We start from the raw sequence: 12,500 nt of genomic DNA, 5'->3' as shown, positions 1-12,500 counted from the left end.
AGCAATATCTGTGTCCTCATGTACTATTTTTTGGTCTAAAAACAGGCGCCAACATCAACTCCCTTCTAACATGATGTACATGTACGATGTAAATGTTTAACAGAGAGAAGAAGATGATGATCTATCAGATAAGCTTGCCAAGCGCATGGCCTCTGATATGGCATAGCTATTTGTATACGCTATTGTTGCCGCTGTTGCTGATAGCACCTACAGTATTTCTTTTACCAAATCATGGTTATCACTCTAGTAAGTCTTCAGACTTCCAAGAACACAGAGACAGGGGTAGTTCTGGAGAACGTGCCGTCGGAGAGAAAACCACAAGACCTGACCTCACAAGTTCTGACCGACTGACTGCAAACGTTGTATTTCTGATTTCTGGGACAATGCTGAGCTCTGTGGGCAGCACAGTAACTGCCAGTAAAGACGTCGCCTAACTTTCTCCTCAGCCCCCCCCCCCCCTCCCCGACGTAATTGGGAGCGGATATGAGGGAAAACAGAAGGCTAATTACTATCACTTGCTTCCTGGTGAGGAGAAGGGAGGAAGGCCCCTCCAAACATCCCTGTGGGTAGACTTGGGGAGTAAATTCAATTAGCAGGGAAGTACAAAGTGGCCTTTCTACTTGTCCCCTGTGCTGGAGAGGGGGGGGGGGGAAACATACTCTGTGACTAAAGAAAAAAAAGAGAGAGGGACATAGAGTGAGATGTACTGCAGAGAGACTGAGCAAGCACAAAGATTCAGAGGCCAAGTATTTGCCAGTCATGCAAACTGTTTGTCTCTCATCCTTCTCTCTCTGTTACATTTTAACTCTCTATCTCTTCCAACATGCTGCTCATACCACAACTGCTACTGTCACTATACCTTTTCACTGTCACCAGCAATGGGTTACAGATTCAATGCTGCCGACAGACTCCACACACAACAGTCAACAAAAGGAGCTTTTTGGATAGGAACGCAAGGTCAAATAAAATCATTTAGGGACAGTTTACTAACTACTGTATGTCATGGTTTGGCTATTTAATCTTTTATCCTTGTGATGCTATGGTGAGTTTTGAAGAGGAGAAATGCCTTTCAAGCTAAATGAAAGAGAAGCACGTGTTGAGGAAAGGTTTTAATCAGCCCTCACTGATTGCATATCCATGTAGACTTTCTATGAAACATAGTGTTTGAACTTTACAGGCTGTCTACAAATACCTGTAAGTTATGCAAGACTAGACAGAGCTCTCTTATCTACTACGGTGAGAGTCATTCACATTTATACATCAAAAATAGTTCCCTTAGTATCACAACAGAAATCCTTACTGACACTGGTTTAAGGGACAAAGGGTGTCTTTCTTTGATCGATCACTAGTCAGTGAGTGTTCTGCGTGACAGTGAGACTTGACATGTCACTCTCTCTGTTCAAACATCTAAACACCTTCAATAGTGTAGAGCCCGATTCTATGTTAGCTGGTTGAAGAAGTACAAAAATATCATGCTTAAATACATCCTACAAACAGTGACATATTTTGTTCGGATAAAAGCAATGGTGTCATAACAAACCTTTTTAAGTGGCTGTCAATTAAATGCAAGATCTCCGCACACATGGTATCATTTTGGAAGAACTCAATCCTCAATGGTTTAATTGTTACTTAGTGTTAAAGTGTATAATAACAAATGTTTGACATTAACCAATTTAATATTCCTCCATCCAAATAAAAACATCTCTGTGCTTCACCCACAATCAATAGCTATTTATAATAACTGTTATCATCACAGAGTGTCTCCAGGATGAGCTATCTTATCTATCTAGCTGCTAGCTGATGATAAAGTAGATATGTCAGTCACACGAATGGGGGCTATCAGTTACACATACAAATTCAGCTTTCCCTGGAAGGCAAAAGCCATGGTCAAAACAGAACATGCTACTGAGGGTTGGGAGAAACAGTAAGTGAAACAGAAAATGACTGTGAAGAAATCCATTTGCATTTCTCTCTAAAAATGAAATGCAATCAAATCAAGTAGAAGAGGGCACACAATCCGATACAAGTTTCAAATGACAACAATACATGATGGTTTAAAATGTTAACATTTGGCAACTGAAATTTGTCTTCAGATAATAATGTCCAGATTGATTTGATTAAAATCCCCCATCATATTATCTCTCCTAATTAAGTCCTTTAATTAAATGACTGGATACATATTAGCTAAACTGTCCAATACAGACTTCTGGTGTTGTTCTGGAGCGGACAGCCATAAAAATGGTTAAATGATTAACTTAAACACAATATGCTCTTTAAGTACTTAGATTAAACACAGTCGGGATGTTCCCACTGGGCCCTCATGGTTGGAGTATGAGTACCAAACATCAAACAGCCTTTTCCAGCTGTTGTTAAACTATTTGATTAATCGTTTCATATTGTCCTGCTGTTTTGGCTTTTAGACACATTTAGTGGAACCATATTTTACACTTCTGACAAAGTATAGATAAGGACAACAAGGAACCAACTCTGATTGAACAAAAAGCCCTATTAATCTGAATCTCTCTCTCTCTCTCTCTCTCTCTCTCTCTCTCTCTCTCTCTCTCTCTCACTCTCTCTCTCTCTCTCTCTCTCTCTCTCACACACACACACACACACACACACACACACACACACACACACACACACACACACACACACACACAACCCGGGCCCTGTGCTTTAGGGAAGTAAGCTTGAACAAATAGGTACATTCCCACGTGTTGCACGGCACTGTTGTCCCATTCATCTGTCAGTGCACCCTGGCAAGAGCATGCAAATATTAACCTCAGCCTATGGTTCTGCGAAAGATATGACACTAAAGTTCTGTCAAAGAGAGCATTACTGTAACGACACTGTGCTGGAGCATCATGTAGATGTCACTGATCCCAAGACTGCAATTAGAGAATATGAGTCAGGTAACTAACAACATCAACAGCAGACACATTTGTCTGCAATGACATCTACACCAAATTATAGGCTACTTAAAGCAAAATTAACCAAATACGGTTTGACATTAGCCAAATACGGTTTGAAGACGTGATTTTTCTGTAGCATGTCAACTGATGCCTGCAAATCAATAGGCTAATGAAAACTCAACTAAACGCCAAAACTAAAACATTATGAATAAAGCCAGGCTTATATTTGCCGTTGCTGCATTATTTATGCGATTACTGTAATGTGCGTTGAGCGCATCAGTAATTGGTAGCAGGAGAGGAGAGAGTCAAAATAGCAGAAGTAGAAATCTGTCCTACTATTATCGCAGTATTTGTAGTAAAATCCTCAAGTGTTAGTTACTCACGTTCAATATCATGCGATATGTCTTGCGATTCACCTCATGGAAGGGCTGCTGTTTGACAATCGATGACAGGTTAGCTGTCAGGCAAGTCCTTGGATTCAGCCAAGCATTACTGAGAAGACATCCAGCATCAAACTTTTTTGGTTTCGATCAAATCGAAAATTGTCTCTTGGCAACAGTTTCGTCAACCCTTTCTTTGCGGAAATAATAATAAAAAAAACTATATACAGATTTCAATAATCAAGAAATTCCCTTAAATTGTTCTATATCGACTGTAGTAACACCCACGGTGGATTCAAGTAAATGAGCAGCATGCTTTGAAGTTCGGGCGTCTGAGATGCAACTATCTTGCAACAGCAAACTCCTCCCAAAAGATAAAATTGCACTCATGTTGCGCAGGGTAAACGTACACTAATATCCCACACTGAAACGCACTAGAAATAGGTCCTAATCGCTGTGATTTATAAAGTAGTTTGTGTTTTTGTTTAGTTCTGGTCATTGATATTCATATACTCACATCTATTCTCACGTGAAATGAGGATATGATGTCATTCTGTTTAAGACTGTTGTTTTAAGACGTCTTAGCTGAACTTCACCAAAACTGGTTGATTTTTCGAGCATTGGATGTGATCCAGTTATGGTGAATTGAGATAACTTTAATTAGTGATTATGTGCTTGTGCAAGCAGATTGTCGCCAAAGTGCTACAGCAAAAGACAGGAAATGTGAAAGAAGCATGGTTTGGTGTGATAGAAGTGTGGTTTGATGCTCCTCCTCCCCCCTCCTCCTCTCTCTCTCTCTCTCTCTCTCTCTCTCTCTCTCTCTCTCTCTCTCTCTCTCTCTCTCTCTCTCTCCTTCCCTTCTTCTAAAGTTACCACCACTGTAATTGCCCACTCCCCCATGCAGCCTCAGCCATAGACAGCTGCTCACAGACACATACTGTACAGACAGACAGCCTTTGTCCTGCTTCCAAAACTCCATCATAAAATAGATGTACATGCACAAACTGGGCTATAGTGTTGTTGTTTGTAATGTTCATTTTGTTTGTTTATTTATTTGTTTTTGAGCTTTGTGGTTTGTTGGTGAGGAGCACATTGAGATAACTACATGTCTCTGAAATGCCTCAATGACCCTACCCCACCTGCCAACTGATTTTGTGTAAATAAAAAAAAAAAAAAATTGAGAGAGAGAGAGAGAGAGAGAGAGGAACTTTTCATCTCAGAATAAGGGAACTGAGAGAGGAAGAAAAAGGCCTGTTGTTCTATGTGCATTCATTTTCATCTCTCGCTGACCACACTATTTACATTGGTCGTCCACACTGGTTGCGGTCATGTGACTCTCTATGGTCAATTTGTTTGAACTAAATAATGCTGGAAGAATTACCACATAAATATGAATGCATGAGAATATAGATAGGATAATAGTAAAACACTGTAACACTGTAGGCCCTTATTTAAAATCTCAAGGGCTGTGTCATTTATACTGTAGGTGAATTATTCCATACTGTACCATACATGTCTGTTTGCCAGTATATTCTACATTATTGTCTCGACATAATACTAACATAACTGTCACACTTATTTCATACTGTGACATCTGACAAATGTAAAGTAATTAATGTTTTGCATCTCTGCTGTACTTAAAATAATTATGTTACATTGTATGTGTAGAGTGTCCAAATAAAATATTTTCTTATAAATCAAGCCTTCTTTGCAAGGTAATTTGAACACAACTACAAAATGAAAGCATTTTCTGCATTCTGTATCAGGGCTCAGTCTAATCAGCTGTAATGAGTTCCCCTGCGGACAGTCAGTCCACACTTGGTCCACCTGCCGACTTCACTTACAGTAAACCTTACCCAGGAAACATTGCAACGGAATCTTAACTTGTGACACTATTTGTGTCTTCTCACAGTACTGGCTAGATTGTCGTCTTTTGGTTTGGAATGTACTGTATATGCAAAACTGGAAAAACCCAAGTCAAGAATTTGCAATAGAAGGGAATAGACAGAGGTACTGATATACCTCATTCACTAAAAACCATCAACAGACTTTCAATAGAAACAAGGGTACAGTATATGTTTGGGTTGTATCTTTGTCGACATGTCTTAGCCAAGGTTACCACTCAGAAGCAAACCTGGTATGTGCCGTTATCTGTGATTTGAGATAGAGAATCAACATCCTGGTTCAGTTGAAACATGTGTAGAAACATTTGTAGAGAGTTTCACAACTAGAGCATAAAACTACAGTTTCTGCAAAGAGTACATGCAGTCTTATGCTAATATTTGAAGCATATGAAAACAATTTGCTTTCCTTTCACCATGGAAAGTGCTTGACGAGAATCACAAAAATGGGTTACAAAACACAGTCACATGATCAGCTTTGAGACCCCGTGCTTACCAGAAATATTCCATCAAAGAAGCCAAAATTTGAGATATTATCTTAAGTAACATCTTAAGAAAGATGTCAAGTTGTTTATGTAACCCCGACGATCATTTTGCTCTCTTTAAGATTTCTCTCACCATTCTGTGTATGTTCGGTGTTGTTCTAATAATACTACAGTAATACTGTAACAATACTAATGGCCTTATGAATTGCACATCACAGTTATAATGTTGTTTGACAAATGAGTGGACCCCTGAAGATAGCAAACCATATTACCCTATATTTTGTCTGCTGTTTCTACAGATCACACTACCAACCATGTGAACTGCTTGGGACCTGCAGAGTGAAGAATGACCACTCAGCAGTGTCCTTCCGCTAGTCTGCTAGCTCTTCCTCACCTCAACCGCTTATGATGACGTTTGAGATGACCTTTGCCGGATTAGCTTAAACTGTACGTAATATTCTTATATTCATTGAAAGGTGATTTTTGATAATTCAACACCAAAGGAAACCTCTAAACCTCCGATCACACCAACGTGCTTTTCAAAGAAAATTAAAAATAAAAAGTGTAGACCACCTTTCATCGTGATAGAGAGGCCTGAATGAAGCTAAGTGAACACATAGACTGAAGTGACGGTCTGAGAGTGGCGTGCGGAGAGGGGATAGATGGTTTGGTGTTTGACACTTACCACACGAGTGCACCTCGGTCAACACCTCCCATTCTGCACCTGCACCAAGAGCGCTGTGTGCACATTTCCTTCTGAAACCAACAACCGTGATGAGAGAGAGAGAGAGAGAGAGAGGGAGAGAGAGACACAGCGAAAGACATGAGAGAGAACACATGAGAGTGAGAGAGAGCATGAGAAAAGTGCAAGAGAGTTGAGAGAGAAAGGAAGAGAGAAAGGAGAGAGATGATGAAGAGTGCAAAAGGGAGGGATTGAGAGATAAAGAGAGGGGGAATTGGAGAAGGAGAGAGGATCGAGATGTTCAAATAATATACTACTGCTTAACAAGAAAGGGGAACTAAAATCAGATCATTTGAATTACCCATAAATACTTCATACTGACATGTTGATGTATTGCAGTGAGGGAACCCATTTGCAGACTTGACTAAACTGACTGCACACCCCACCTACTCATGACTATGGTGTGTGTGGAGTATCAGCACAATCATCATGTTCATGAATATGTATTCCTTCAAAGGTAAGTTACACACATCATGTCTTCCGCATCAGATTTCAATGAAATAAAGAAGTAGAGATAGAGAAATGAAACAATTGAGAGGAAATGATGAAGAAAGACAAACAGGAGAACGAAAAAGAGAGGAAGAGAGAGAGAGTGAGAAAACAGTTGAATGTCTGTTAATGTGAACATGATTCCTATACAGTAAAATCACCTGTAATAACATTTACTCTAGGGGTCCCCCTCTGGTTGAGAGGTGCAATAATAAACAAACTAAACAGTATGTGTATCAGGGGGGTGGGGGGGTGGTGGGGTGCAGTTTCCTACCCGAAACTAGAAAGTTGCTTGTTAGGTAATTGCCTATAGAGGGCTGCTCAGACAATCGCAGTAGTGCCGTTCGTCATGTTATGAGGCAATGTGCCATCAAAATGATTTTGGAAACGTTATGTTAACGTCAAAAAACTGTTAAAGGTGCCTTTAAGTCACACTTCATGCGATCAGTATGCATCACCATGATCATTAAAACACGCTGTGACACGCTGTGGCATGTGTCTAATCCCCTGTGTCCACACACCAGCACCACTGTGTCAATACTTTTGGCTCACCCCTTTGTCAAACTGGCGATACGCATGCACGAGCAAGCACACCTGTACTAGTAGACGTGTTGCATGTTTCATCTTTCATCTTTCCTCCATGGAAAAATCAAAGCACTGATGAGGACCACTGTGGCGTGTCAGAGCAGAGAGGGCAGATCAGGCCACAATCAGCCGGCGCAATAATGTCCAAAAGACAGTCTCCTGGCAACTTGCTCTAATGATTCTTTGCCTTTTCTTATTACTGTATTATGCTTTCCTCTTCCTCTTTGTTGCACTCTCCATCAAGCCTTCTGTCTCTCCTCATGTGCGCCACTGTTGAAACGTGTGGGGTGAGTCAGAAATGTCCATTGTACTCCATCATACTAGCCGATTGCTTCTGTCTGTTTCTTGCATAGTCTGAATCTGTGCTTTGGGTCACTGCCCTCTTGTTGGATGATGGGTTCCAATCAAAACTCTGTCCACGGGGTGTGGCATGGCGTTGCAAACCAGAGTGATAGCCTTCCTTCTTCAATATTCCTTTTATACTGTTCAATTTCCTGTTCAATTTCCCCACTACTACCAAAGTACCCCCCAGACCGCCACATTCCCTTCTCAATATTTGACAGATAGCATCAAACACTCATTTAGCATTTGGTTAGTTTTTGACAAATCTTCTTCTTTGTGATATGAAATGATATGAAAACAAAGAAATCCCAAAAATCCAATCCAAAATCGACTTTCTGTGTTCTTCTGCCCATCTCAATTCTTTCTTTTTATTGGCCAGTCTGAATTTCTCCTTCAAAAGTCTCAAAGGCCAGCAAAGGTCACCTCTTCTACTGATGTTGACGCCACTGTTTTGCAGGTGCTATTTAACAAAGAAAAGCTGTGAGGCATGTTTCTCAAACTAGACACTTTCATGTATTTCTCCTCTTGCTCAGTTGTGCACCGAGGCCTCCCAAGTCTACAAGCTTCTGTGAATTTTCTTGGTCTTTTGGGCCACCAACGTTGTCTTCAATGCAACGCTGCCTGGAAGGCTTAGGATTAGGTGCCTTGAAGTCGACGCGACGGTGACAGGGCTGCCTGGAAGACAGCGTTTGTTGGGGGCCAAAAACACCATCGAGCAAGGGACTAGCACACATTGTTGTACAACATCTTCACTTTCTCTGCTATTTCTCACATAGAACATGCTTTCACACCCCAGAACAAGAATAGACTGACACTTTCCGATGAAAGTTATTTAGTCTGGCCGTGTTGTACCTTTAATCAAACTCACGATAGGGGATGCTACAGATACTCTAAAGAGGCCCATGTGTATTGCTTCTTTAATTAGGACAACAGTTGTCAGCTGAGCAAACATGATTGCAAAATTACCAATTAGCTTTCTAAAATGATAAACATGGATTAGCAGACAGAACGTGCCATTATAACACAGAATGCATGGTTGCAGATAACAAAAACTTTTGTAGATATTACATTACAAATAAGCTATTCCTGATGCTATAGTCATTTGCAAAATTAAAGGGGCAGCGATTGCACAGGAAATCATGTTTGTTTCTGTTATGTTTAATTACATTAGAAGACATTTTCTTCCAAAACAACATAAACTATATTTTAACCAAGGACCAGATGAAAGACACCAGGAAGTAGCTGACCTTCTGTATTTCCAGAGAAATGAAACTGGATGCAAGGTTTTGATTTTGTATAGGGGACAGGCCCTGCTTTGAGGTCTGCTGAGACCATAACAGAATGGACAGATAGCAGGTCAGGAGGAGATGATTGCCGAGTATGACAAAAAAAAAAAAAAAAAAAATCACATACAATCGCTGACTGTGCCTTGAACAATGTCTACAGTGTATCTTGGATAGATAATGTGTTCATTTCATTGCCCAAAAAAACACCTAAATGACCCCAAACATTTGAATGGTAATGTAGCCTAATTACGAGTTGTAATAATGCAGTTGGTCGAGTGGCCCAAGAGTCAGTAAAAATATTCACTGCACAATGATTCCCTGTCTTCTTGTCCCTGTCAAAGACTCCTTTCAACTTTTCAACTTTACATACTGCATCCTTTGGCCCTATGCTAAATTGTAGCATTGTAACTGTCTATGATTCTCTGATGCACCAGCATGCTTATTACTGTAAACCCTTCCACATGAGCTACTCCCTCAAGAGAGTCAGCCAATCCTAAACCTCAAAGCATGCATACCAAATCATCAAATGTACTGTACACTCTTATATTAGAAAAAAGGTGCCATATACTGTAGAACCAAAAATGGTTATATTGCATGCTTCATATGGCACCCCTAAATGGTTCTTTACCCCTAAAGCATTTTGAGGAGTTCATCATAGGAACCCCTAAGAGTTCTTTAAGGCCGGCATGGTTCTATATATAGCACCCCAAGAACCCTTCTTTGTAAGAGAGTAGAATATATACAGTACGTACAGTAAGGTGTGTGCAAAGTGTAAAGTGAAAGATGATGAGTGTCAGCACCCTGTGTCAGCAGCACTTCAGGCACCACTCAGCGGCCATGACACCCGTCTCCTGCCTGGCTCTTGCCTGCCGCTCCATAGGGAGTGGATCAGGCCCTCTGCCTAACCAAGAGCACTGAGCCATGACTGCCAGCCATGCTAAGTGGTGACAACTCTCCTGTGCTTAACAGGGTCAGGTGCGTCTGCGTGTGTGCGTGTGCGTGTGCATGTGTGTGTGTGTGTGTGTGTGTGTGTGTCTTTGTGTCTGTGTGTCTGTGTGTGTGTGTATATGTGTGTGTGTGTGTGTGTGTGTGTGTGTGTGTGTCTGTGTGTGCGTGTATGTGTGTGTGTGTGTGTGTATTTCTGTGGATATGGCACTGTGGCAGTAGTGCTTTTCTGCTGACTGGGGCTCTTTTGGCTCCTCTGTGGCTATAGGGCTCCTCCTGTGTCTGCCAGGGGAAGAGTGGTGCAGGAGCACGGCGTGCCCAACAGATGGCCAGGAAGGGGAAACGGCTGGAGAGGCCAGAGGAGCCGCCAAGAGAGAGAGAGAGAGAGAGAGAGATGCAGAAAGAAAGAGAGAGAAGAGAGAGTGAAAATGAGAGAATGAGAGACAGAGGGAAAGAGAGAGAGAAATTTGAATGAATGTGAAGGTTAGGGCATCGGGTGTGGGTGGGTGTGTGTGTGTGTGTGTGGGGGGGGGGATACTATGACAGGTCTAGCACAAGGAATTAGCTCTCCGGGAGTCCGCCACTGGACATTGACAGGGAGTAAAAACTGTATTGGTTGCATCTCTGTCTTACTGTGGTTCTTTCAATTCCCTGAGTAGGAGACAAAAAAATGTTAATGGTGATTGCCATTCTGGCTGAAAGCCAGGTAAGCTTGCGAGTAATCATTCCTGGCATCTCCCTCTCTCTCTCTCTCTCTCTCTCTCTCTCTCTCTCTCCCTCTATCGCTCTCTCTCTCTGTCTCTCTCTCTCACTTTGTCTTTCACACCACCCTCACTTTCACCAGTCCTGTGAACGCCGGCAGAATGGGAATATGTTTTGTGAGACCTCATCACAGGCACTGGAGTGTAATGAATTGCTTGTGGCCACTGGGTCAATGTACAGATGTAGTTTAAGGCTGCTCCCCGCGGCCCCAGCTCACCGGCAGCCTGGAACCGGTCCAGCTGGCACCGCTTACCTAGGCCAGTGCACTCTCTCTCTCTCTCTCTCTCTCTCGCTCTCTTTCTGTCTGTCTGTCGGTCTGTCTGTCTGACTCTCGCTCTCTCTCTCTCTGTCTATCTCTCTCTATCTCTCAATCTCTCTTTACCTCTCTCTGTCTCTCTCACGTCATTTACTACTCTACCTTTCTCTGTACGCTGGAGTCTTTGGAGCTCGTATATCAGAGGGGCGACAAGGCTCTGGGTGGTTTGGTGTCTGTCACAGCACTGCTTGTTCCTTTCACTGTAAAACGGAGGCTTTGGCTGGAAACAGCAAGACAGTGGCATTATGCATAAATAATGCATACACTATGGCAACCATATCATCAATATATTGCATAAATGTCCTGGCTATTAGTGATCATTGAGTTTTACACAATTGATACAGTATCGTTCAATTCATTCAAGTAGCAGAGTTTATTTGGCAGGCAAGACAGCCAGCCAAAGGCAATGTAATGTTTGTACAGTACATTGTTCTGTGTGGGTGACACATCTGATTTGGCTGCCCTCTGGCCGGCATATTTTCTTTATTAGATCAATATTTGACTAATATCTCGGTATAGGTCTAAAAACTGAGCTTTATAACTACCCTGAGTCATTACAAAACAGAATACTTTTTTACGCTGTGAAAATGTTTCGAGTGCCACCTGTCCCTCAGTCACTTGGTTGATGAACAGAAAAACTTTCACTATTAGTTCTGCACTGCTTGAAGTGATGATGAGGGTTGCAGGAAAAGTGACAAATCTTCCACCACCCCTTTGCCCCCAACCACTTTATTCTCTCACTTTCTCTCTCCCTCTCCTCCTCTCTACTTCAATCAGTCATCCCTCTCCAAGGCCAGCTGCCATTGGACAGTGCTGATAGGCAGAGTGCATATTCATGTCATTTAAATCAGTCCAGTTCCACCCCTGGCTAACCCAGCCCACGGCTGCTTACCTTCGGTTTGTCTCTTATTCCCTTATCCTTGCACCCCACCCTAACCTGCTGTCTGTCACACTGGTTACCATGGTGAGGTCTGGAGGAAAAAAAGGAAGCTTCCTTGCTTTGAGTATTGATTAAAAAATGGAGGCAGGGGAGGGACAGAAATAGCAGCAGTCACCTAGAGGACTCATTTTCGCTCTCTCAGGCATGACTGTCAGCTGTAAGATTTCTTACTGTCTGTGGGACGGAATATCAAATGGCGCACCGCTTACAGAAGTAAAAATAGCTGGTTCACTGGCTCAGCCAAACAAAATAAGATAAATTGAAATTGTGTGCTGCTACTGTCATGCTGTAGATGACTGCCTTTGTGAAGCTTGGAAATATGGTCGTTTTAGATCTTAAAATACCTAGGCAAGGCATTAAAGAAGCTAAACGTTATCGAGCTTGTCAAAAATGTCACATTCAGAACGGCTGC

At 41.9% G+C, this 12,500-nt stretch overlaps 1 protein-coding gene across 3 annotated transcripts in view; it reads right to left on the bottom strand.

Annotated features, from left to right (window-relative positions):
- Positions 1-3,633, bottom strand: part of grap2a (GRB2 related adaptor protein 2a) — a 13,455-nt gene extending 9,822 nt beyond the window's left edge. The window contains exon 1 of one of the 3 annotated variants that reach the window (XM_062531715.1): positions 3,299-3,633. The gene's annotated coding sequence lies outside the window, so the exon portion shown is untranslated. The remainder of the gene's footprint in view (positions 1-3,298) is intronic. The other 2 variants (XM_062531714.1, XM_062531713.1) reach the window with 2 other exon arrangements.
- Between the last annotated feature and the right edge of the window lie 8,867 nt (positions 3,634-12,500).

The sequence above is a fragment of the Sardina pilchardus genome, chromosome 3 (genome assembly GCF_963854185.1).
Source record: "Sardina pilchardus chromosome 3, fSarPil1.1, whole genome shotgun sequence".
NCBI lineage: Eukaryota > Metazoa > Chordata > Actinopteri > Clupeiformes > Clupeidae > Sardina > Sardina pilchardus.
This window is presented reverse-complemented; position numbering and strand designations above follow the sequence as displayed.